This window comes from Myxine glutinosa, chromosome 3, assembly GCF_964187855.1.
Source record: "Myxine glutinosa chromosome 3, kmMyxGlut1.1, whole genome shotgun sequence".
NCBI lineage: Eukaryota > Metazoa > Chordata > Myxini > Myxiniformes > Myxinidae > Myxine > Myxine glutinosa.
Genome location: NC_136263.1, coordinates 144,331,636 through 144,355,249, shown reverse-complemented (window position 1 = coordinate 144,355,249; position 23,614 = coordinate 144,331,636). Strand labels below are relative to the sequence as shown.

At 45.4% G+C, this 23,614-nt stretch overlaps 1 protein-coding gene across 1 annotated transcript in view; it reads right to left on the bottom strand.

Moving 5' to 3' along the window:
• The window catches only part of LOC144891231 (extracellular calcium-sensing receptor-like), a 126,606-nt gene that overhangs the window by 6,944 nt on the left and 96,048 nt on the right, over positions 1–23,614 (bottom strand). The window lies entirely within an intron of this gene.

Here is a 23,614-nt window from a genome sequence, read left to right as displayed (position 1 = left end):
TGAGCAGTTCCTAATCATGCCACGCTTACCCAATGGAGGAAATCACTGATATGGTCAAATTAGGAAGAAACAAGGAATAACAGTTGGTTTATTACACTATGTACAATGAGAAGAAGAAGAACACACAGTGCAGCCTTATACAGTCTTATACTTATCTCAGGACAACGGGCCCGTTTCACACTCAGACACACTCACACGGGGTTGTAGACGAATGGGGTGATGGTCCAGGGATGGCGTCCAGGCAGTTCGCTCCGGTCCTTGACTCACACCATGAAGAAGATGATCATGGCGGCAGAAGCTCCCCGTGGGTTGTTGGCGCAGATCGGACAATTACCGGGCGAACGGTAAGCTGGGCTTGGCGGTTACGCTGGCGTGGCTGCGTATGTAATAGCTGGACCGGCGCTATATGCGCTCCCAATACAAGTTCATAGGCACTCCCAATACAAGTTTATAGGCGCAATTCCTCCCAGACCTTTACATACTGCTCTCCCGCAGAAGTCCTCCTCAAGTCTTCTTCACAATGCCAGCCTTCCCCAGCGAGCCCGTTTACGCAAACCCAAACATGCGAGTCCTTTTACAAAGCGCCTCTCCCGCAGAAGTCCTCATAAGGGCAGTCCTTCGTTTCAGTCATCTCGACAGTCCTCTTCATACAAGTGCTGTTGCGTAGGTCCTGTCCAAGGGCTTTGTGTGTGCGCTTATATAGCCCCGCCCAGCGAACCCTCTGGAACTTGCCAGCCACGCCCTTACCACGCCCCTCACGCCATGCCCTTAGAGCCCTGATTGGTTATGGCTCTCACCGTTGCTGTCTCCGCCGCTCCACCCTCGATGCCGCCACACCCCGACCCCATGCTCCTCCCTCTCTCAGGCCTACCTCGTGGCCACCCGACTAGTTGGAGCGAGTCAAAGGCAGCTAACGCTGCTGGCGGCCAAAGCGTAACAAACGAGGTGGATTAGCCGAATGTGGCGCGGGATCGAGTTTGCCCATAGATAGCATTGGTGGAATTGAAGGGCGGCTGCAAAATGAAAGGACCTAAGCTTATTATTTCTTTACACAACGCAGGTATAACTAGTGGAAATGGCCTATACTCACACATACTATGCCATAACTAATACCCTACGGTGGCCTACGTGTTGCTTGTGGACTAACTATGGGGGGAAAACTTTAAACCTTTAATGATGTTATATTTACACTCTCAAAACCACAACAATATATAGTTTGTGGGGGTAGATGAAAGAATCCCATAGTAAAGGTAGAATTGTATAATTGTAGCATGGACCATGGATGCGCAGGAGAAAATCTCTATATACTTAAGTAGGGAAACTGTAGCTTAAGATTGTTTATGTGTCTTCACACGAGGGTTGAAGCATTGATAATTAGTTAGGGATTAAGGTTAGTTTTCCCCAGTATGTGATTTTCCCTTTGTCGTTTTCCCTAAATTTTTACATTTACAACCAGTGCTGGCCTGATGAACACTCACGACAACTAAGCCCCGCCCACATGAACACTATAGGCAAAAGGCCCCGCATATTAGAGGTGACGGATCAGTGGGTGGAGATGAAGGCTGGCAAGCCAGGCCCCGAGGGACGCGATTGGTTCTCGCTCGGAAGGAAGAGGAGTGTGCTTCTTCTGCTAGGTCCAACAAGAAGCTGGCCACTTTGGTGCTGAGTTGAGTGTGTGCACCTTTGGAGGGCTAGTGGAGCTTTTGTTGCATCGGAAGCATTTATAAAGAGGCTTCGGCTGTGGTGGATTTTGGGGGAGCGAGACGCCGCATTGTGTTGGTCCAGGCAGTGGAAACTGGAAGAAGGTGGTCTTCACTGCTTGCCTGACAGCTCTAGGCGCCTTCGACATGTGGGCTTTTCGTCGGCGGTCACCATCTTGTGTGCTTTCTGAGCCTTGTCACTACCACTCTCCTCAAAAAGGAGCACTTGAGGCAAAAGCTGAGTGCCCAGCGGCCAAAAAGGGATTTTATTTTATTTCATTATCTTTCCCCTTGGCTGTTGTTTTTGAGTCCGTGTGTGGAGGTATCTCAGTTAGAATTTTAGTTTTACCTCTGCCTTAATTTTCATTTTTTGATTTCTTTTTTTAAATCATATTTTTGGAATTTTCCTTGTCGTGTTTACTTGTTTGTGGTTTCGGGACAAACCCTGTTGTTCTGTTCAGGTCAACACTTTGCCTCCCTTTATTCTGAGCACGACAAAAGTACTGCCATTTTTTGGGGTGCCGCCTCAGGAGTAAAACTGTCTCGGTGATCCGTCATCCAGCGGTCTTAACCACTGGGGACAGGACAATACTGTATATACATGATTATTCAAGTTCTCTGGCCTGGACAAACGCTGTGATGATGCCATCATGACAACGTCATGAGCGCAAACCCAGAAGGACTTCGAACAGTGCAAAGATGCCAGGTCAAATGCTGTCACCAAGCAGATGAAAAGTGAAGCTACTGACTAGTTTTGACCGTATTGGGGCTCTACAGAGCAACACATCACTATTCCATCCACTTAGTGACTATGAAGCCTTTTGGCATATATACTGGTTAATGATAGACCTCTAACTCTGATTGGTGAAGTATAAACCGCCATCCCAGTGTATTACAGGCAGGGTATGTGTGCTTTCCCTCGGATCAATGTGTGTGCTATCCCTCAGATGAACATTAAGGTTTAGCATTAACCAGTATTATATACATATATATATATATATATATATATATATATATATATATATATATATATATATATATATATAATTTCGCATGTGGAAAAAGTAAGTACACCCTTGGCTCTAATAGGTGGTATTGCCCCCTTTGGCAGAAACAACCTCAAGTAGGCGTTTCTTATAACTGTCTACCAGTCTCTGACATCGCCTGGGAGAAATTTTTGCCCACTCCTCCATGCAGAATTCTTTTAGCTGTGCGATGTTTGACTCACATGCACAGCTCGTTTCAAATCCCCCCACAACATCTCGATGGGATTTAGATCCGGGCTTTGACTTGGCCATTCCAGAACCCTCCATTTCTTTCTTTTCAGCCATTCCTTGGTGGATGTACTGGTATGATTCGGGTCATTGTCATGTTGCAAGGTCCACCTTCGGTTGAGCTTCAACTTTCCGACAGATGGCCTCACATTATCCTCAAGCACCCTCTGGTACAATGAAGAATTCATAGTGGATTCTATGATGGTGAGCTGACCAGGCCCTGATGCAGCAAAGCTGCCCCAAACCATAGTATTTACACCACCATTTCCACCATAGAGTTGGTATCAGGTTCTTGTGGTCAAATTCTGTCTTTGGTTTCACCAAACATGTCTTCTGGTACTGTGGCCAAATATCTCTACCTTTGACTCATCTGTCCAGAGCACATTGTTCCAGAAGTGCTGGTCTTTGCATAGGTGTTCATTGGCAAACTTTAGTCTTGCCCTGATGTTCTTTCTGGACAGCAAAGGTTTCCTCCTGGCACACCTCCCATGCAGATCAAATTTGTGCAGCCTCTTTCTAATGGTAGACTCGCGCACTTTGGCATCAACAGTGGCAAGAGCTACCTGTAGGTCCCGTGATGACATTCTGGGGTTCTTAGAGACTTCTTTCAGCATCTTGCGGTCTGCTCTCGGGCTGAACTTGCTGGGGCGGCCTGGCATGAACCAGTTGGCAGTTGTTTGGAATCTTCTACACTTGTAGATGATCTTCCAGACAGTCGAATGATTGATTTCAAATTGTTTGGAGATCTTTTTAAATCCCTTCCCAGACTCGTAGGCATCTACAACCTTCTTTCTGAAGGCCTCAGAGAGCTCTTTTGATCTAGGCATGGTGACGCCACACACTTCAATAACAAAGAGCAAACCAAACGAAATGTCTGAGGTTTAAATAAGACAGGTTCCTCCAAGATCCTCTCTAACGATGTTCTAATCATTTGCACCTGAGCTGGTGCACCTGATTCTAATTTTAGGTATTTGAAGTAGTGATAAATGTAGGGGTATACTTACTTTTTCCACATGCGAAATTTGCATTTATGTTTATTTAAATTATACAATGAACTACAAAATGTAAATGTTTCATGATATTTGTTATATTATATCACCTTTATCTATCAATATTGTTGAAATGAAGATCAAATAGCTGTATGTTGAAATATGTTGAAAAAGTCAAACTTTACATGGGGTGTACTTACTTTTTCACATGACTGTATATATATATATATATATATATACACACTATAAAGCCAAAAGTATGTGGACACCCCTTATAATGAGCAGATTCGGCTGTTTCAGCCACACCCACTGCTGACAGGTGTATATAATGAAGCTGACATCCATGCAATCTCCATAGACAAACATTGGCAATAGAATGTGCCATACTGAAGAGCTAAGTGACTTTCAACGTGGCACCGTCATAGAATGCCACCCTTCCAACAAGTCAGTTCGTCAAATTTCTTCCCTGCTGGAGCTGCTGTGGTCAACTGTAAGTGCTGCTATTGTGAAGTGGAAATGTCTCGGAGCAACAGCTCAGCCGCGAAGTGGTAGGCCACACAAGTTCACAAAACGGAACAGCCGAGTGCTGAAGTGCGTAGCGTGTAAAAATCGTCTGTCCTTGGTAGCAACACTCACTACAGAGTTCCAAACTGCCCCTGGAAGCAACATCAGCACAACAACTGTTTTTCGGGAGCTTCATGAAATGGGTTTCCATGGCCAAGCAGCTGCACGCAAGCCAAAGATCACCATGCGCAATGCCAAGCGTCGGCTGGAGTGGTGTAAAGCTCGCCACCATTGGACTCTGGAGCAGTAGAAACGCGTTCTCTGGACTGATGAATCACACTTCACCATCTGGCAGTCCGACGGACTAATCTGGGTTTGGCGGATGCCAGGACAATGCTACCTACCCAAATGCATAGTGCCAACTGTAAAGTTTGGTGGAGGAGGAATAATGGTCTAGGGCTGTTTTTCATGGATCGGGCTTGGCCCCTTGGTTCCAGTGAAGGGAAATCTTAACGCTACAGCATACAATGATATTCTAGACGATTGTGTGCTTCCAACTTTGTGGCAACAATTTGGAGAAGGCCCTTTTCTTGTTTCAGCATGACAATGCCCCCATGCACAAATCGTCAAGCAAAAGTCCATACGGAAATGGTTTGTCAAGATTGGTGTGGAAGAACTTGACTGGCCTGCACAGAGTCCTGACCTCAACCCCATCGAACACCTTTGGGATGAATTGTAACGCCGACTGCAAGCCAGGCCTAATTGCCCAACATCAGTGCCCGACCTCACTAATGCTCTTGTGGCTGAATGGAAGCAAAATACCCGCAGCAATGTTCCAACATCTCGTGGAAAGCCTTTCCAGAACAGTGGATGCTGTTATAGCAGCAAAGGGGAGCAGGTGGGGGACCAACTCCATATTAATGTCCATGATTTTGGATGCTGTTATAGCAGCAAAGATGCTGTTATAGCAGCAAAGGGGAGCAGGTGGGGGACCAACTCCATATTAATGTCCATGATTTTGGATGCTGTTATAGCAGCAAAGATGCTGTTATAGCAGCAAAGGGGAGCAGGTGGGGGACCAACTCCATATTAATGTCCATGATTTTGGAATGAGGTGTTCGACGAGCACCTACGGGTGTGATGTTCAGGTGTCCACATACTTTTGGCCATGTATTGTATATCAAAGGGAGGTGCAAAACGCCCTTCCCTTTAGATAAGGGATCATTTCTGGGTATGCAGCTTTTACATGGGGACTGAAAATGCGTTTCTTGGCTTATACTGGACGAAATCGGCTGCAAATTTCAGAAGGAAATGATTTGTACTTTGAGGTAATATGTTCGAAATTTCAGCAACGTTCGTTTATGCATTCTTAAGTTATGCTTAGAAAACCCTCAAAATCACGTTGTTGTCTGTCCGTCCGTCCACTCAAAATGTGGTGGCGCTCATATCTCAAGGACTATACGCTACCGGTGACTGTATCTCAAGGATATCTCAAGGACTATCCGCTATCTCAAGGACTATACGCTACCGGTCATAAGTTTTAGAACGCCTCAATTTTTCCAGTTTTTATTGAAATTTACGCAGTTTAATGTCCAGTGAATAACCTGAAATGGTACAAAGGAATGCAGTAAACTGCTCGAGGTTAAAAAAAAAAAGTTTAGGTTCGCAAAAACGGGAAAATAATGTCAATTATAGTCACATGAAAAACTAAGTACACTCCATGTAAAGTTTAGACTTTTTCAACATATTTCAACATACAGATATTTGATCTCCATTTCAACAATATTGAAAGATAAAGTTGAGAGAATATAACAAATATAATGAAACATTTACATTTTGTAGGCCATTGTATAATTTAAATAAACATAAATGCAAATTTCGCATGTGGAAAAAGTAAGTACACCCTTGCCCGCTAATAGGTGGTATTGCCCCCTTTGGCAGAAACAACGTCAAGTAGGCGTTTCTTATAACTGTCTACCAGTCTCTGACATCGACTGGGAGAAATTTTTTCCCACTCCTCCATGCAGAATTCTTTCAGCTGTGCGATGTTTGAGGGGTTTCTCGCATGCACAGCTCGTTTCAAATCCCCCCACAACATCTCGATGGGATTTCGATCAGGGCTTTGTCTTGGCCATTCCAGAACCCTCCATTTCTTTCTTTTCAGCCATTCCTTGGTGGATTTACTGGTACGTTTAGGGTCATTGTCATGTTGCAAGTTCCACCTTTGGTTGAGCTTCAACTTTCCAACAGATGGCCTCACATTATCCTCAAGCACCCTCTGGTACAATGAAGAATTCATAGTGGATTATATGATGGTGAGCTGCCCAGGCCCTGATGCAGCAAAGTTGCCCCAAACCATAATATTTCCACCACCATGCTTTACAGTTGGTATCAGGTTCTTGTGGTCAAATGCTGTCTTTGGTTTTCGCCAAACATGTCTTCTGGTACTGTGGCCAAATAGCTCTACCTTTGACTCATCTGTCCAGAGCACATTGTTCCAGAAGTGCTGGTCTTTGCCTTCGGTGTTCATTGGCAAACTTTAGTCTTGCCCTGATGTTCTTTCTTGACAGCAAAGGTTTCCACCTGGCACACCTCCCTTGTAGATCAAATTTGTGCAGCCTCTTTCTAATGGTAGACTCGTGCACTTTGACATCAACAGTGGCAAGAGCTACCTGTAGGTCCCGTGATGACATTCTGGGGTTCTCTGAGACTTCTTTCAGCATCTTGCGGTCTGCTCTCGGGTTGAACTTGCTGGGGCGGCCGGGCCTGAACAAGTTGGCAGTTGTTTGGAATCTTCTCCACTTGTAGATGATCTTCCGGACAGTCGAATGATTGATTTCAAATTGTTTGGAGATCTTTTTAAATCCCTTCCCAGATGCGTAGGCATCTATAACCTTCTTTCTGAAGGCCTCAGAGAGCTCTTTTGATCTAGGTATGGTGACGCCGCACACTTCAACAACAAAGAGCAAACCAAACTAAATGTCTGAGGTTTAAATAAGACAGGTTCCTCCAAGATCCTCTCCAACGATGTTCTAATCATTTGCACCTGAGCTGGTGCACCTGATTCTAATTTTAGGTATTTGAAGTAGTGATAAATGTAGGGGTGTACTTACTTTTTCCACATGCAAAATTTGCATTTATGTTTATTTAAATTATACAATGGACTACAAAATGTAAATGTTTCATGATATTTGTTATATTATATCACCTTTATCTATCAATATTGTTGAAATGAAGATCAAATAGCTGTATGTTGAAATATGTTGAAAAAGTCAAACTTTACATGGGGTGTACTTACTTTTTCACATGACTGTATATATATATATATATATATATACACACTATAAAGCCAAAAGTATGTGGACACCCCTTATAATGAGCAGATTCGGCTGTTTCAGCCACACCCACTGCTGACAGGTGTATATAATGAAGCTGACATCCATGCAATCTCCATAGACAAACATTGGCAATAGAATGTGCCATACTGAAGAGCTAAGTGACTTTCAACGTGGCACCGTCATAGAATGCCACCCTTCCAACAAGTCAGTTCGTCAAATTTCTTCCCTGCTGGAGCTGCTGTGGTCAACTGTAAGTGCTGCTATTGTGAAGTGGAAATGTCTCGGAGCAACAGCTCAGCCGCGAAGTGGTAGGCCACACAAGTTCACAAAACGGAACAGCCGAGTGCTGAAGTGCGTAGCGTGTAAAAATCGTCTGTCCTTGGTAGCAACACTCACTACAGAGTTCCAAACTGCCCCTGGAAGCAACATCAGCACAACAACTGTTTTTCGGGAGCTTCATGAAATGGGTTTCCATGGCCAAGCAGCTGCACGCAAGCCAAAGATCACCATGCGCAATGCCAAGCGTCGGCTGGAGTGGTGTAAAGCTCGCCACCATTGGACTCTGGAGCAGTAGAAACGCGTTCTCTGGACTGATGAATCACACTTCACCATCTGGCAGTCCGACGGACTAATCTGGGTTTGGCGGATGCCAGGACAATGCTACCTACCCAAATGCATAGTGCCAACTGTAAAGTTTGGTGGAGGAGGAATAATGGTCTAGGGCTGTTTTTCATGGATCGGGCTTGGCCCCTTGGTTCCAGTGAAGGGAAATCTTAACGCTACAGCATACAATGATATTCTAGACGATTGTGTGCTTCCAACTTTGTGGCAACAATTTGGAGAAGGCCCTTTTCTTGTTTCAGCATGACAATGCCCCCATGCACAAATCGTCAAGCAAAAGTCCATACGGAAATGGTTTGTCAAGATTGGTGTGGAAGAACTTGACTGGCCTGCACAGAGTCCTGACCTCAACCCCATCGAACACCTTTGGGATGAATTGTAACGCCGACTGCAAGCCAGGCCTAATTGCCCAACATCAGTGCCCGACCTCACTAATGCTCTTGTGGCTGAATGGAAGCAAAATACCCGCAGCAATGTTCCAACATCTCGTGGAAAGCCTTTCCAGAACAGTGGATGCTGTTATAGCAGCAAAGGGGAGCAGGTGGGGGACCAACTCCATATTAATGTCCATGATTTTGGATGCTGTTATAGCAGCAAAGATGCTGTTATAGCAGCAAAGGGGAGCAGGTGGGGGACCAACTCCATATTAATGTCCATGATTTTGGATGCTGTTATAGCAGCAAAGATGCTGTTATAGCAGCAAAGGGGAGCAGGTGGGGGACCAACTCCATATTAATGTCCATGATTTTGGAATGAGGTGTTCGACGAGCACCTACGGGTGTGATGTTCAGGTGTCCACATACTTTTGGCCATGTATTGTATATCAAAGGGAGGTGCAAAACGCCCTTCCCTTTAGATAAGGGATCATTTCTGGGTATGCAGCTTTTACATGGGGACTGAAAATGCGTTTCTTGGCTTATACTGGACGAAATCGGCTGCAAATTTCAGAAGGAAATGATTTGTACTTTGAGGTAATATGTTCGAAATTTCAGCAACGTTCGTTTATGCATTCTTAAGTTATGCTTAGAAAACCCTCAAAATCACGTTGTTGTCTGTCCGTCCGTCCACTCAAAATGTGGTGGCGCTCATATCTCAAGGACTATACGCTACCGGTGACTGTATCTCAAGGATATCTCAAGGACTATCCGCTATCTCAAGGACTATACGCTACCGGTCATAAGTTTTAGAACGCCTCAATTTTTCCAGTTTTTATTGAAATTTACGCAGTTTAATGTCCAGTGAATAACCTGAAATGGTACAAAGGAATGCAGTAAACTGCTCGAGGTTAAAAAAAAAAAGTTTAGGTTCGCAAAAACGGGAAAATAATGTCAATTATAGTCACATGAAAAACTAAGTACACTCCATGTAAAGTTTAGACTTTTTCAACATATTTCAACATACAGATATTTGATCTCCATTTCAACAATATTGAAAGATAAAGTTGAGAGAATATAACAAATATAATGAAACATTTACATTTTGTAGGCCATTGTATAATTTAAATAAACATAAATGCAAATTTCGCATGTGGAAAAAGTAAGTACACCCTTGCCCGCTAATAGGTGGTATTGCCCCCTTTGGCAGAAACAACGTCAAGTAGGCGTTTCTTATAACTGTCTACCAGTCTCTGACATCGACTGGGAGAAATTTTTTCCCACTCCTCCATGCAGAATTCTTTCAGCTGTGCGATGTTTGAGGGGTTTCTCGCATGCACAGCTCGTTTCAAATCCCCCCACAACATCTCGATGGGATTTCGATCAGGGCTTTGTCTTGGCCATTCCAGAACCCTCCATTTCTTTCTTTTCAGCCATTCCTTGGTGGATTTACTGGTACGTTTAGGGTCATTGTCATGTTGCAAGTTCCACCTTTGGTTGAGCTTCAACTTTCCAACAGATGGCCTCACATTATCCTCAAGCACCCTCTGGTACAATGAAGAATTCATAGTGGATTATATGATGGTGAGCTGCCCAGGCCCTGATGCAGCAAAGTTGCCCCAAACCATAATATTTCCACCACCATGCTTTACAGTTGGTATCAGGTTCTTGTGGTCAAATGCTGTCTTTGGTTTTCGCCAAACATGTCTTCTGGTACTGTGGCCAAATAGCTCTACCTTTGACTCATCTGTCCAGAGCACATTGTTCCAGAAGTGCTGGTCTTTGCCTTCGGTGTTCATTGGCAAACTTTAGTCTTGCCCTGATGTTCTTTCTTGACAGCAAAGGTTTCCACCTGGCACACCTCCCTTGTAGATCAAATTTGTGCAGCCTCTTTCTAATGGTAGACTCGTGCACTTTGACATCAACAGTGGCAAGAGCTACCTGTAGGTCCCGTGATGACATTCTGGGGTTCTCTGAGACTTCTTTCAGCATCTTGCGGTCTGCTCTCGGGTTGAACTTGCTGGGGCGGCCGGGCCTGAACAAGTTGGCAGTTGTTTGGAATCTTCTCCACTTGTAGATGATCTTCCGGACAGTCGAATGATTGATTTCAAATTGTTTGGAGATCTTTTTAAATCCCTTCCCAGATGCGTAGGCATCTATAACCTTCTTTCTGAAGGCCTCAGAGAGCTCTTTTGATCTAGGTATGGTGACGCCGCACACTTCAACAACAAAGAGCAAACCAAACTAAATGTCTGAGGTTTAAATAAGACAGGTTCCTCCAAGATCCTCTCCAACGATGTTCTAATCATTTGCACCTGAGCTGGTGCACCTGATTCTAATTTTAGGTATTTGAAGTAGTGATAAATGTAGGGGTGTACTTACTTTTTCCACATGCAAAATTTGCATTTATGTTTATTTAAATTATACAATGGACTACAAAATGTAAATGTTTCATGATATTTGTTATATTATATCACCTTTATCTATCAATATTGTTGAAATGAAGATCAAATAGCTGTATGTTGAAATATGTTGAAAAAGTCAAAACTTTACATGGGGTGTACTTACTTTTTCACATGAATGTACACAGTTATTTTGTAAAAAAGGCCTTCTTCAGGGAACAAGTAATGGGTTAACAACTTACAGCTGTTCTGCAGCAAAGTAAGTAAATTAAGCCTTGAAAGTTGATGCAAACAATTCCTACAGGTGTCCCAACCTCTGCTGATTAACTGATTACAAACCCCCTGTCTGTATAAAAGCAGTATTGGAACAGATTGTTATTACACCCTCTGAAGCATTATTTGGACAATATTGCACTGCAGGAAGTAGTATATTGGAAACTGGAGGAAACTCTGACAGGAAGAGGTCTGGCAGACCCAAAGTCACAACAGAATCAGAAGACAAGTTTCTGAGAGTCAACAGCTTGCATGATAGGCGGCTCACAGGACAACAGCTTCAAGCACAGCTTAACACTGGTCGTAGTAAGCAAGTCTCAGTTTCAACTGTGAAGAGAAGACTTCAAGCTGCAGGTTTGACAGGTCGAGTGGCAGTAAGAAAGAAATTGCTAAGATGGCAAAATACGAAAAAGAGGCTTGCCTGGGCCATGAAGCACCGCCAGTGGACTACTGAAGACTGGAAGAAGGTCTTATGGACCGATTAATCAAAATTTGAAATCTTTGGTTCATCACACAGGGTTTTTGTACACCGTCGAGTAGGCAAAATGATGATTCCTCAGTGTGTGACACCAACTGTGTTGTGATGGTCTGGGGCTCTTTTGCTGGATCCAGAGTCGCCAACTTGCATAGAGTGACTGGCACCCTGAACCAAAAGGTCTACCACAGCATTTTGCAGTGCCATGCAATACCCTATGGTATACGCCTATTTGGTCAGGGGTTCATCCTACAGCAAGATAATGACCCTAAACACACCTCCAGGCTATGTCAAAACTACCTTCGAAGAAAAGAACAAGACGGTAGGCTTCAAATCATGGAATGGCCAGCACAGTCTCCAGACTTAAACCCCATCGAGCTGGTTTGGGATGAACTTTTGACCGGTAGTGCATATTCCAAGTTTCAACTAGTTTCAATGTACACTAAGTTTTAGAACACCTAAATTTTTCCAGTTTTTATTGAAATTTACGCAGTTTAATGTCTCAATGTACTCTGAAATTAAGCATAGAACAAATAAACAATTGGAGATAAAAAAGAAATCATAGAATCATTTTGTTTAACAAAATTTAATTTAAATTTTTGACTCAGCAAAGTATCCACCTTTTGCAGATATAACCGCCGAACACACTCGTGGCATTCTTTCTGCAATGGAAATCAAATATTGTTCGGGAAGTTCTTCCCAACACTGTTGCAGAAGTTCCCATAAATGTGTTGCACTTGAAGGTCACTTTGCTTTCACCCTTCTGTCCAGTTCATCCCAAACCAGCTCGATGGGGTTTAAGTCTGGAGACTGTGCTGGCCATTCCATGATTTGAAGCCTACCGTCTTGTTCTTTTCCTCGAAGGTAGTTTTGACATAGCTTGGAGGTGTGTTTCGGGTCATTGTCTTGCTGTAGGATGAACCCCTGACCAACTAGGCATATGCCAGAGGGTATTGCATGGCGCTGCAAAATGCTGTGGTAGCCCTTTTGGTTCAAGGTGCCAGTCAGTCTGTGCAAGTCGCCGACTCTGGATCCATCAAAAGAGCCCCAGACCATCACACTTCCTCCTCCATGTTTGACAGTTGGTGTCACACACGGAGGAACCATCCTTTCGCCTACTCGATGGCGTACAAAAACCCTGCGTGATGAACCAAAATTCCTAATTTTGATTCATCGGTCCATAAGACCTTCTTCCAGTCTTCAGTAGTCCACTGGCGGTGCTTCATGGTCCAGGCAAGCCTCTTTTTCTGATTTTGCCATCTTAGCAATGGCTTTCTTACTGCCACTCGACCTGTCAAACCTGCAGCTCGAAGTCTTCTCTTCACAGTTGAAACTGAGACTTGCTTACTTTGACCAGTCTTAAGCTGTGCTTGAAGCTGTTGTCCTGTGAGCCGCATATCACGCAAGCTGTTGATTCTCAGAAACTTGTCTTCTGATTCTGTTGTGGCTTTGGTTCTGCCAGACCTCTTCCTGTCAGAGTTTCCTCCAGTATCCAATATGCTACTTCCTGCAGTGCAATATTGTCCAAATAATGCTTCAGAGGGTGTAATAACAGTCTGTTCCAATACTGCTTTTAAACAGACAGGGGGTTTGCTATCAAGTAATCAGCAGAGGTTGGGACACATGTCGGAATTGTTTGCATCAACTTTCAAGGCTTAATTTAGTTACATTGCTGCAGAACAGCTGCAAATTGTTAACCCATTACTTGGTGCCTGAAGAAGGCCTTTTTTTTTTCTTTTTTCTTTTTTACAATATAACTGTGTAATTGACATTATTTTCCCGTTTTTGCAAACCTAAACTTTTTTTTCAAACCTCGAGCAGTTTACTGCTTACCTTTGTACCATTTCTGGTTATTCACTGGACATTAAACTGCGTAAATTTCAATACAAACTGTAAAAATTGAGGTGTTCTAAAACTTTTGACCAGTCGTGTACATCAGCCAATAGGTCTAGTTAATGGCTTTCGAAACACATTCCACCTGAGTGCTATATAGTTTTTGCTTTGAAATTAAATATATATAAATATATATATATATATATATATATATATATATATATATATATATATATATATATATATATATATATATATATATATACATATACATACACACATAAATATATACGAAAAATGAATGAATGAATGATCGTTTTAAGGCCATTTACCCCGCTCGAGCGGGGGTTAGCCTTGCGGCCCCATGACAATCATGGTTCCCTGTTTGAGGCAATGCTTTTATGGCCGGATGCCCTTCCTGACGCCAACCCTTGGTCGCCTCTTACGATGCGCAGGGATACAGTGTACCTATTCTAAACCGGGGTACACACCGTGATCATTCATCCCAGCAAGCTGGTACTCAATTTGCAGACCTCGGAAGGATGACAGGCTGAGTCAACCCCCCTGGCGTTAATTCAGTGATACATAAATATATATATACATAAATATATATAATAGAAATATATACACACTTTATAACTCTTACAAATATCATTACACAAATCTAACTTGCTGGCCCAATGGATAAAGCATCAGACTCCGAAGTTGGGGATTGTGGGGTCAAATCCCGTCTGGGTTGAATATTTTTTTCCCCTTACTTTTTCAAGTTTTTTTATCTTCTTGAATAATTTATGAGCAAATGAACATCTTGTGCAATGAGCAACTGCATTTTGTTCGTATTTAAAATGTAATTTTTCTTAAACCTGAATTTCAGCATCATTATGAGTATTGTACCACATCAAATTGCTTATTGTATGGAAATCAAGGGAGGCGCAAATCGCCCCATCCATTTTTGGGACGGTTTCTCTGTATACAACCTTAACATGAGTGAAAATTCGTTTCTCCGCTTCTACTATCTATAATAATAAAAGGCAGTGTCCGTCTGTCCGTCCGCCTGTCTGTCCCTTCCATAACTCCAAAACCATGGTATCTAGCGGCCCCAAACTTTTCATGCATATACCTGGACCTCCATCAGATTGCAAGAATGAAAACTGGGTGTTTGGGTGTGTTTTTACACACTTTTTAAAGATGATTAACGAGGTTCTCATAAGAAGAAAAAAAACCGATGTGGTGGCTTACCAATATGGCGGCCCGCCATCTTGGTCAACTCACTGCACCTCGCTGGGTTCTTAAGCCACCATTTTGTTTCAGCCCACTCAAACGTGCCTTATATAATAATAATAATTCATTTATTTTGTATAGCGCTTTTCATGAAGCCCAAAGGCGCTTTGACAGAGTGAAAAACATAATGCATAACAAAACATGAAAACAACAATTGCAAAAAGACAAGAATCAATAGGGAAATATTTAAAGCAAAAGGAGGGAGAAGGAGAAGAGATAGTCAGGGGTTAAATGCTGTGGGTTGAATGTTGAATGCAGTGCTGAACAGGTGGGTCTTTAGTGATGTTTTGAATGTGGTGAGTGAGGAGGAGTCTCTGATGGTGTGAGGTAGTGAGTTCCAGAGGGTGGGAGCAGCGATGGAGAAGGCCCTGTCCCCCCAGGATATGAATTTGGTCCGGATGGGGGGGGGGGGGGGGGGGTCAGGAGGTTGGTACCAGCAGAGCGGAGGTTGCGGGTGGGAGTGTGTCTGGAGAGGAGGTCAGCCAGGTAGGATGGGGCCAGGTTATGGAGGGCTTTGTAGGTCAAGAGGAGGATTTTGTACTGGATTCTCTGGGAGATGGGGAGCCAGTGAAGCTTGTAAAGGACGGGGGTGATGTGGTCACGGGTCCGGGAATGGGTGAGTAGACGGGCAGCGGGGTTCTGAATGTATTGGAGTTTATTGGTGATTGTTGAGGGTGAACCATAGAGGAGGCTATTGCAGTAGTCCAGACGGGAGGTGATGAAGGCGTGGATGAGGGTTTCTGCAGCCGTGGAGGAGAGGGATGAGCGGAGATGGGCGATGTTTTTCAGGTGAAAGAAGGCTGTCTTTGTGATCTGTTTAGTGTATTTGTCGAAGGAGAGGGTTTGGTCAAAGATGACGCCAAGATTCCGGATGAGAGGGGAGGTGGATACTGGGATACCGTCGATGTTGAGGGCAAAGTTATGGGTGGATTTTGTGAGCGTTTTTGGGCCAATGATGATTATTTCAGATTTATCACAGTTAAGTTTGAGGAAGTTGATTTGAAGCCAGGATTTTATTTCAGAGATGCAGTTTGTCAGGATAGAGTGGGTGTCGGTGGAGATGGACTTGGTGGAGATGAAAAGCTGGATGTCATCGGCGAAGCAGTGGAATTGGAGACCATGACAGTGGATTAAGTGATCTAGGTGGGACAGGTAAAGGATGAAGAGGAGGGGACCAATAACTGAACCTTGGGGGACACCTTGGGGGAGGGGAGCAGTGGGGGATTTGCAGTTATTGATGGAGATGAACTGACGTCTGTCAGAAAGGTATGATTTAATCCAAGAGAGGGCAGTGCCGGTGACGTTAAAGGTGGATTCAAGTCAGGTGAGGAGGATGGTGTGATCGATGGTGTCAAAGGCGGCGCTGAGGTCGAGGAGGATGAGAATGTTGAGGTTGCCAGCGTCAGAGGAGAGGAGAAGGTCGTTGGTGTGCCTTGGTGTGCCTTGCCTTGGAAACACGATCGATTGGTCATTACATAATTGAACCATATCATCAAAATGTGGATTCGGATATGAGAATTGGATGTTGTAAAATGTAAACTAAATAATCTCCAAATCTGGAGTGAAATCTGTCAAAATTTACCAAATCTTCCGATTTTATAACTAAGTATATATGTATTTATTTAAGCGGGGCTGTGATTCTCATTCTGGGGTTAGTTTTTATTTAAAATTTAACTTAATAATCGTTTTAAAACTTGATTTTTACTTCCATGGGAACTGCTCGGAGACGCGATTTTTGAATAAAATGTTTTTTTTTTTAGCAAAGAACACCTTTTTCGTAGTTGAGAATGTTGTGACTGTCATTGTTGGAGTCACTTCTGAAGTTGGAATTTTGAAAATCGGTTCGGATTAAGAGTTTGTGGAGCTTATCGCATTGTGGTTTTTAACCATGTGTGGAAATGAAATAAAGGGGTGGGGTGGTGTGGGTAGGTCCAGTTGCAACTGCAAAACCAGAAAGCATCTGAAAATGCAAAGCCCGAACAGGGGTGCCCTACATCTGGCAAATAAAACACATTTACTTCTTCATGCAGCTGTATGAATCAAATTGGCACCCCTTTATATGAATTTTCCAAGAGCATTACTTGGTTCCTCCACAGAACACAAGGGTAGTCCAGCATGCACACGAGATTTTTTGAATACCCCTTATTTTGTATTTTTCGCATTTTCTACAAGCTGTGGAACATCCCTTCTTTTCTATACTTTGCCACATTTTCTATACTTTTCTATACTAGCATTTTACCTATATATATATATATTATATATATATATATATATATATATATATATATATATATATATATATATATTGTAACGAATTTGGAAAGTGTAAAGAATGTGAGAACTGGTTTGCTGTGTTTTAACTGACCCTCGTAGAGTAAATAAGGTCGAAGGACGTCCCCCTAGTTAATTCCATGAAACTTACACACAGGCCACGATATATCTTTTTAAATAGCTTATTTCCTTATTCTATGTAGGCTAAATATGTGTTTCCCACTAGATTGACTCTGCATTGCATCGAACGAAATAAGTGTAGACCCCTTTCAATTTCCCCAATCATCTCCGCTCTCCAAAGTTCCTTTCAAAAGCGGTGCGAGTGGTGTTCAATCCCGCAAGCCGCCATTGCCCATGTGCTAATCTCGGAGAAGAGGGGGGTAGGAGCCGCCAACTCACGGGCGTGGCACGTCGTCATGATCAAAGGGGGAATCGGACAGCCCTAACAGCCAACCAGCACCGCGGTGAGCGACTCGGTAGGTGTGCCCTCGCAGCCGGCGGCTTGATTCCGACCCGAGTAATAAAAGCGACTGGAAGGGACTGCTTCAGCAGATGAGATGAGAGATGAGATGAGAGATGAGCTGTGAGATGAGAGATGAGCTGTGAGATGAGAGATGAGAGACGCTCCAAAAAGGAGAGGTACTTGGAGATGAAACAAGCTTTGGAGAGACGTGCTGAGAGGAGGGAGATGGCTCCACCAGAAGGAGAGGAGCAGGTGTGACCGAGCCAGCGCGTGACATCCACAGCATCAGCAGCGTCGACGCGACAGAGGGTTTCCCCGCCAAAAACGCGAAGAGTGGAGCTGCTACCTCCAGCCCTGCCGGTTGCAGGGACCTGACCCTGCCTCCCTCTCCAGCAACCCACCTCCGCCATTTCTGCCTGCAATTTCCCCCGTGGAAGTGTGAACGTCGTCTGTCTTAATCGTTGTCCTGGGGTTAAGTAAACTGCATAGATAAGCTAACGATTCACTGTGTGACTGCTTCTTCCATCCATTGCTTGTAAATAACTTTGATCGCTCCTTCTTTTTGCTTGTGTGTATAATAAATCCTGTTATTCCTCCAAACTCTGTCTTCTTCTCTCTTCCTTCTCTTTCGGTCGCTTTAGAGGTTTCCATATTGAATATCTGTGGCGCGATTTGGTCAACGTTGGGGGAGTCGGGCTAATCGGGGATCCTGTAACGGTCGCGGTTGACCATCCGCTCGGCCCAAAGTAACATCTTGTCCGCGACCCGTAACAATTGGTGTCTAGGAATGGGATACGAGGCCCGAACCAAATTTTTAAAACGTGTAGAAAACATTTGGTCAAAATTACGAGCTGCCGAAATTTTGTTGTTTTATAAAACCCGAATTTTGAAATCGCGCCATGGCTGGTCAAGGCGATCGGATGCCGGTGGGTGAACTAGGAGAGGGGTTAGGAGTAACCCAGGATCAAATGGAGGGGAGCAATGAGGAGGCGGTTGAGGGGGTATCAGACGCACAAAATGGCGTCCTCGCGCACGAGGCTTCAGGCGCGCAAAATGGCACCTCGCACATGGGTACGGCGGCCGCACCCGCTGCACAAGTGGGAGGGATGGCCCAAATGCAGGCCCTCATGGAGCAATTTATGGCGCAAATGCAGGCGTCCCTCAAACTGCAGGGTGAGCAAATGGGGGTAATGAGGGACGAAGCAAGGGCTGATAGTGAGCGATTGGGGAGCGAAATGGGGAACTGGATGGAGGCTCAGAGTGAGCAAATGGGGAACCGAATGGATGCTCAGAGTGAGCAAATAATGGCTCAGAGTGAGCAATTGGGGGTAATGGGGGCGAAATGGGGGGCAAAATGGGAGAAATGGGGGAACGGCTAGAAGCTAAATTTGAGGGGTTAGACAATGGGATAAAAGGGGTGAAACATGGGTTAACGGGGGTGGAAAATAGAATGGCTGCCCAGGAGAATCAGTTAGAGGGGGTGAAAAATGGGTTAATGGGGTTAGAAAATAGGATGGAAGACAAATTGCAGGAAATAGGGGAGCAATCCGCCCGGGAAATCGAACAGATGGGGAACCAGATAGAGGAGGTGAAAATCGGGTTAGAAAGTAAACTGGATGCTCAGAGGGATGAATTGGGACAGATGAGGGTGGCATCTACAAAAGAGATGGAGGAGATGAAAGAGGAGATACGACGAGGTGTAAGTGAGGAGGTCTCGGGGGTACGCGAGGAGGTAAAGCGAGGTGAAAAGCGTATAGAGAAAGAGGTGAGGAATAATACGGCTAGGTTACAGGGGGGAATAGAAGATCTGACGGAGGAGGTGGAACAGCTGACAGAGGGACAAACGGAGTTAGTGGAGCAGGTTCAAAGGAACACTGCGGTACTAGGAGGGTTAAAGGCGACACAAAAAGAAATTAAAAATGACTTGATAGCGACACAGAAGCAATGTCAGATGGTACGTGAGGGACTGACAATGAGGTTGGACGAGGTGACGGAGGTAATGGAGACGAAGGACCGGCATGTGAGGACGCACATAGAAACGGTCAAGGTAGCCTTAGAGGACGAACTTGAGGAGACGCACCGGGAAATAAAAGAGGTGAAGCAAAAATTAGAGGAAGTGGAAGAAGAGGTGAGTGAAATTAAGAAGAGACGGACAGAAACTAAGAGAGAAATCCAGGAGGAGGTGATGGAATATGTACAAGGTCGGTGCTCAACTCATGATGTGCTGCTCACTAACCAAATAAAGAGTTTGCAGGTGGCGAAGGAGGTGAGGAGACGAGGTGCCAAGGTGAGTGGCGATATACGTGGAAATGTACATGATGTGAGGGGAGCTTCAGTCGGCTTGGGGATTGATTTGGATCCGGGTGTTCGTGAGAGGCCGTTGGTGAAGTGTGCGACAGGTCTGGTGTGCGAAAAAATAGGTGTGCGAGAATGTCCGACCATGGGGTGTGTGAGGAAAAAGTGCGCGCCGAGGAGTGAGTGTGCTGTCGAGAGTGAGTCGGTCGTAGCGCGTGTGCGAGGGAGCACATGGAAGCGCGTAGTGAGGAGTGTTACAGAGGATGTAACGGGAGAGTGTGCCATCAAGAGTGAGTTGGTCGAAGCGCGTGTGCGAGGGGGTACATGGAAGCGCGGTGTAGTAAGTGTTACGGAGGAAGTAACGAAAGAGTGTGCGCAATAGGATGCGCGAGAAAGGTGTGTAACGGACAAGTGCATGGGGAAATAGTGCGCTGTCAAGAGTATGGGGGAATGCACGCCTGTGGTGAGTGTTACAGAGGGTGTAACGGGAGAGTGTGCGCAAGAGTGTGTGCGAGAAAGGTGTGTAACGGACAGGTGCATGAGGAAAGAGTGCGCTGTCGAGAGTAAGGGTGAGTGCGCGACCGAGAGTGGAGGTGAAAGTAGTGAGAGTGACACGGAGCGTGAGTTGGTTGTGACAGGTGAGCGAGGATGTACACCTGGAATGGGAGGATGCACACCTGGAATGGTAGAGCGTGTGTGGGAATGCACACTTGAGTTGGTCGTGAGGCACGTGGTTGGGTGTGCGAGTGAGAACACACCTGTGATTGTCACAGAGGAGGTGACCGAGGAGGGGGCGCGAAGAGGTGTGTTTTTTTTTTTTTTTTTTTGTATACAAGATCGAGGCTCGTGAAAGAGCGAACATTAATCACACAGAAAGACAAACAGACACATAAAACAAATAACATCGGGAGCGGTAGACAAGATGGGGAGAGAGGGGGAAGGACACAAACACAACATTTGAGAGCAGGGACCGAGAGACATGGAGACATCGAGAGATCTGTGGGAGGGAGAGGGCTTTGGGGGGGAGGCATGTGAAGGGGGGGAGGCATGTGAAGGGGGGGGAGGCATGTGAAGGGGGGGGGGGGTGGGAGAGGTATAAACATATGGACACTGCCAGGATTTCCAGGAAATAAGTTGGAATTTCAAACAAGGTGGATCTGGGGTGAATTAGTGGGGGTAGAAAAGATCAAGGTTATGGATGGGGGAAGATAAGAGATGGTGGTGAACAGCTGTTTTAAAGACCTGGAGGGAGGAGAGGGATTGAAGGGAGTGTGGGAGTTTGTTCCACAGGCGGGAGAAAAGAGGAATGAAAGAGTGAAGGTGAGCAGAGAGCCGAGATTTCGGCAGTTTAACCATCAGAGGGTTGCTGGCAGATCTTGTGCGACCTGTAGGAATATTTGGGGGACAGAGCACAGAGAGAGCTGGGGGAGCAAGGCCGGAGAGGAGTCGGTAGAAGACAGAAAGACCACCTACCTGCCTGCGGTGAGTGAGTGAAAGGCCCTCAGAGATAGCTTCATCGCGGGAGATTCCAATGATTTTGAAAGCTTTGGATTCAACAGCGTGAAGCCGAGCCAGGTGTGAGGCAGGAGCACCAGCCCATAGGGGAGAACAGTATTCCATTGAGCTGCGGATGAAAGCCTTGTATGTGGTGAGGAGCTCAGGTGTGCCGAGGAAGGACTTCGCACGACGGAGGATGCCCAGTCGGCGACTGGCTTTGGAGGCCAGCTTGGAAATGTGGTTTTCCCAAGAAAGATCATGGCAGATAGTGAGACCCAAAAGCTTGAGTGACAGAACTTCTTGGAGAGGATTGTTGAGAAAGTAGATGGGAGGGTTGTCCAGTCGATTTTTTCGGAGAGACATAGTAAGAGAGTGAGATTTGGCAGGATTGAAAGACATGTTCCACTTGTTTGACCAGTCTGTGATTTTGTCCAGGTCTTCAGAGAGTGAGGAGGCTGCAGACTGCCGATCTGAGGGAAGAGGAATGGAGCGGCAGAGAGTGGAGTCATCAGCAAAGAGATAGAGAGGATTTTCCAGAGAGTCAGAGAGATCATTGATAAAGACCAGAAAAAGCACAGGGCCCAGCACACTTCCTTGGGGAACTCCAGCCTGACTCCAGTGTTGGTGAGGTGTGCGAGCGACGAATGTGTGCAAAGGTGTTCGGTGGTCAGGTGTGTGACCAAGTCTGTGAGTGGAATGAGTGTACCTGGGTGTGTAAGAGAAGGTGCAATGACCAAGAGCAGGGAGACGGCTGGATGTATGAGCAAGAAAGGGGTAGCGTATGCGTGTAAGCATGCAGGTGAGGCATCGACGGTAACCGGGTTAGCGGTTAGAGCGACTTATAGCCGAATCGGGCCCTCGGTGCGTGCCGGACTTTGCGTGCCGCGAGAACCAGCGGGGATCCGAGCCACAGCGGGTTCGAAAGGACCGCCGTACGCGATCCACGCTGGGCCTCGCTTGGAACGGCCGCGTCCGTGCTCCACTAGGCGGAGCGTGCAGCCTGATAGGAAGGGTCATCATGGCGACCACTTTTTATTGAGACGTTCCGGCAGGTCGAGATCGGGCAATTGGATGGCTCCGCGCCGAGGTGGTGCGTGGGATCTCGGCCCGGGTAAGCCTCCTTCCCTGCACCGAATGTCGGACGCATCCAACCGCCGGCACCAAACAACCCGCATTCATTGCTCGGCTGTACGAAGCCGGGCTGTAGACGTGAATTGGCGCACCGAGAGGATCTAATAAGTAGACGGGTGATGAGGTTAGTGTTTTGGACCCAAAATTAGAAAAAGGCAAAATTTGATGATTGGCAAAGGATTGGCAGAGTGATGATTGGTAATGGTACAGTGATTGGCAGATGATTGGCAAATTTTTGTTTGTTGGATTTGGACGAGCGGAATTGATAGTAGGACCTCCCCGATGTGGTGGGATGGCAATCCACCATCCCTCACGGGGGGGGGGGGGGGGGCAAAGGAGCACTAGACTTATGGGGTGTATGGCAGTGAAAACTAGCCCGGGTGGGTTAGGATATTGTGTGTAGGGCCCTAGAAGATGACATTAGGCAACGTTAAGATTAGTTAGTGACAAGGATACCTGTAGTGGGGACGCAGGTAGATTAGTGTGGATTATAATGACGAGGGAGCGCAATAGTTTAAAGGGGCGACTGGGAAGCGCAAGTTTCAGAGGGGAGTAGTTAGATGAGATGATGCCGTGTGAGTGTTGGAGGTGTATAGAAGTGTATTGTGAACAGGTGTGATTGACCAGGTGTGATTGCACAGGTGTGCAACTGGACAGGTGTGTGGAGCAGTGTTTGAGTGATGGTGATGGTGATGTGTATTGTGATGACCAAATGGTCCAGGAAGAAAGGAGGGTGCAGGTGGCACCAGGTATGATTGATTGCACAGGTGTGCAACGACAGGTGAATGGAGAACAGGTGTATGGAATAAATGGTATGGAGTATTGGAATGGATGGTCATGGAGTGAGTATGGTGGAAACTATGGAGTGGAGTGGATGGTGCGGAGGTGTGAAT